The sequence below is a fragment of the Gavialis gangeticus genome, unplaced genomic scaffold (assembly GCF_001723915.1).
Source record: "Gavialis gangeticus isolate Ggan-Ray unplaced genomic scaffold, GavGan_comp1, whole genome shotgun sequence".
Taxonomy (NCBI): domain Eukaryota; kingdom Metazoa; phylum Chordata; order Crocodylia; family Gavialidae; genus Gavialis; species Gavialis gangeticus.
Genome location: NW_017729033.1, coordinates 31845813 through 31849442, shown reverse-complemented (window position 1 = coordinate 31849442; position 3630 = coordinate 31845813).

Sequence of the window (3630 nt, the reverse complement as noted above, 5' to 3'; positions counted from 1 at the left end):
TGGGTGTCAAAGGTCACGTGACATCACTTCCTGATGTGATACCACTTCCTGTGAGGTCTTTGAATATGGCTCGCCGGCCTGCTGGATGATAAAAAGTTCATGATCCGGCCCTACATTCAAAAAGGTTGGACACCCCCGTGCTAATGCATGATAAAGTGCGGTTGGCTTTACTGATTGCTTTGCCACATTGATGACTCATGATCATCTTGGTGTCAACAATGACTCCAAGATCAATTTCTGCTGCTGCGCTGCTGAGATGGTCCTCCCCCAGCCTGTAAATTTGCTGGTGATTCCTTCTTCCTAGATGCAGCACCTTGTATTTGTCCTTATTGAACTGCATCCTATTCTGTTCCGCCCACCTTTCCAACCTGTCCAGATCCGCCTGGATTCATTCCCTATCCTCTGGTGTGTTAACTTTACCTCATAATTTGGTATAATCTGCAAATTTTGACAGAGTGTTGTCCACGCCCTCATCCAAGTCAGTGATGAACACATTGAACAGGGTGGGTCACTTGGGAGTAATCGATGGCCACGATATTGTTGTTAATTTTCTCCTGTTGATGTTGATTTCTGTCTTTAAAATTAAGATTGCTGAGCTGCTTTAACTTGTAGCATGTAGTAAGTATTTGGGGGGCAAAATACTTGTGTCTGGTAATTTCCTATCCTTGAATAACCTCAGAAAAAGATTTTTCTGCACAGGTTGTACATCCAGATCCTGGTAGACATCTCCTGGATGTTGACTGGCATAATCTCTCTGCCCTTATTGCCAGGTCTGTCAAGTAAAAAACATGCCAAAGAAAGAGAGCAGTTCCTGCTGGAAGTAGCAAGACCTATCTCTGGGAGTAGCAGATAAAGAGAATTCTTTTAGAGAAGAATCTATGCTAAGAGCTAATGCAATGAAAACAGAGATTGAAGATTTTATTAGATTAACACAAAATAAAAAATAAAAAAATCACCACACTCCTTGAATTGGAACCTGAGTTAATACAGATGTTTGAGAGAAGTGACGCTCCAACCTAATTAAAAAAAATCCTGCTATGGAGGTAAGCAACACGTCTAAAAATACTGCTGGGACCACAGCCAAATGCACTATTCCTGTCACTATCTTGAGGCCTGTTGCAGTTGTTACTGGTGTTGGAAGCAACAATAACTGAACTGGTATCAAGACTGATGGTTCTGAATGAACTGGTGTTTGGTGATGAGTGTTTACCAAGTCTTTGTAGACAGGATTTGTCCTACAGCATTGTTTTTGTCCGTATCATGAATAAGTGGTTTCATATATTGCAATGTCAGCATTAAAGAGAGATAGTTAGCCATGTTAGTTGGAAGTTATTCAGAAGGCAGGGTAGATAGGCACCTTTATGGAGTAAATAAAGTGTGTGTGTGTGTATTAATCTTAATTGGGAGAGGTTCCGGAATATTGGAAGAGGGTCAATATGGTGCCTATCCTCAAGAAAGGAAAGAAGGAAGATCCAGGGACTACAGGCCAATCAGTTCGACCTCAATCCCTGGAAAGATATTAGGAAAAAAATAATCAAAGAACCCATCAACAACAGGCTAATGGAAAGCAATCTTCTGAGACAGCCAACATGGCTTCTGTGGGTAGGTCTTGGTGAAGATGGGAGTTAATTTGTCTGTTGTTTGAGACACCATTTGAGGTTGCAAGGCTGTCTGCAAACCAGGACAGGATTGTCCCCAAAGACTATCTTGGAGAGGCAGGAGGACAGTTTGTAATTCCACCCAGTGCCAACTTAGTGGCATCTTAATAAAAAATATCCCTTTTCTATGTATTGGAGATCTGAGACCTTCTTAGAACACGTTTGAGAATTTTTTTTGTTGCCTATAGCAAAACTAAGTTTGTGGCTAGATGTGCACCAATGCATCAGTCCACACTGTATCAGCGTTAATAAAAGAAAAATTGATATAATTGGCAATCAGCTTTTTTTCCCTGATGTGCCCAATAATGTCACCAATAAATGCCATGTGCATGGGTATAGCTGCATTATGCATGCAGCTAGCCTGGCAGCTTGGAGAGCAGAGTCCAGCTGGTAAGTCTCTTGTGGGGGGGAGCGGCATGAGGGGGGCATATCATAGTTTCATAGTTGATAGGGTCGGAAGGGACCTGAGCAGATCATCAAGTCTGACCCCCTACCATGGCAGGAAAGAGTACTGGGGTCAAAGGACCCCAGCAAGGTGTTCATCTAGCCTCCTCTTAAAGATCCACGGGGTAGGAGCCAGCACCACTTCTCTTGGAAGTTGGTTCCAGATCCTAGCCACCCTGACAGTGAAGTAGCACCTTCTGATGTCTAATCTGAATCTACCCTCTGCCAGCTTGTGACCATTATTTCTAGTCACTCCTGGTAGTGCTCGGGGGAACAGGGACTCCCCCAATGCCTGCTGGTCCCCTCTGATTAGTTTGTAAACGGCCACTAGATCCCCCCTCAGCCTTCTCTTATGGAGGCTGAACAGGTTCAGGTCTCTTACCCTGTCCTCATAGGGCCTGCCCTGCTGCCCCCTGATCATGTGAGTGGCCCCCCTCTGGACCCTCTCCATGTTGTCCACATCCCTCCTGAAGTGCGGCGCCCAGAACTGGACACAGTACTCCAACTGCGGCCTGACCAGTGTCGCACTGAGGGGGAGGATCACCTCCTTGGACCTGCTTGAGATGCATCTGTGGATGCATGACAAGGTACGGTTGGCCTTCCTGACCACGTTCCCACACTGTCAGCCCATGTTCATTTTGGCATCAGTAATAACTCCAAGATTCTTTTCTGTCTCTGCACTGACGAGAAGGGAGTTCCTCAGCCTGTAGGTATGTTGCCGGTTCTTCCTCCCCAGGTGCAGTACCTTGCACTTGTCAGTGTTGAAACCCATCCTGTTCTCATCCGCCCACCCCTGTAACTTGTCTAGGTCCAATTGCAGCCTATTCCTCCCTTCTGGTGTGCCCGCTTCCCCCCACATTTCAGTGTCAGGGCCTCTGTGGTGAGGGAGGGAGTGGGCCTAGGGCTGGGGCTGGAGCTGCTCAGCTGGAGTGGGGGAGTGCGGGATGAGCCATGAGTGACTCGACTGGGGGACATGGGTGGGCTGCCGCTGAGGACTCAGGGGCAGCACCGGCACTGAGCGGGGGTGCTATTTTGCCGTAGCCCTGCTTTGCCAGAGCTGCTGGTACCGGCTGTGAGCACAGCCCTGGCCCAGCCCACCTAGCAGGAAGAGTTTGGTTCCACCCCCAGCCTCAGCCCGTGGTGGCACCCCACCCTCACCCTGCGCACAGATCTGGGGTACATGTCCCCCCCATGCATGTGTGATGTGTCAAGAGCTGGCCCCACAACCCCTGGACAAGCCATTCAGGGCTCAATCCCATGACCCTCCCCACCCAGCAGCACCTGCCCCTGCCTCTGCTCCAGCCCCACTCCATTTCACCGTGGCCCCCCCTCCCCACACCTCTTCTCCCTAACAGACTTACCAGCCGGACACTGCTCTCTAAACTGCCAGGCTGCATATTGGCAATCTGATTCATATCAACTGATATGTGTTATTAATAACTGACCATCAGTATTGGCCCAAAAAATCTTTATCAGTGTACCCCTATTTATGGCAGAAATATACTACATTTCTTTCTTTATAATGAAG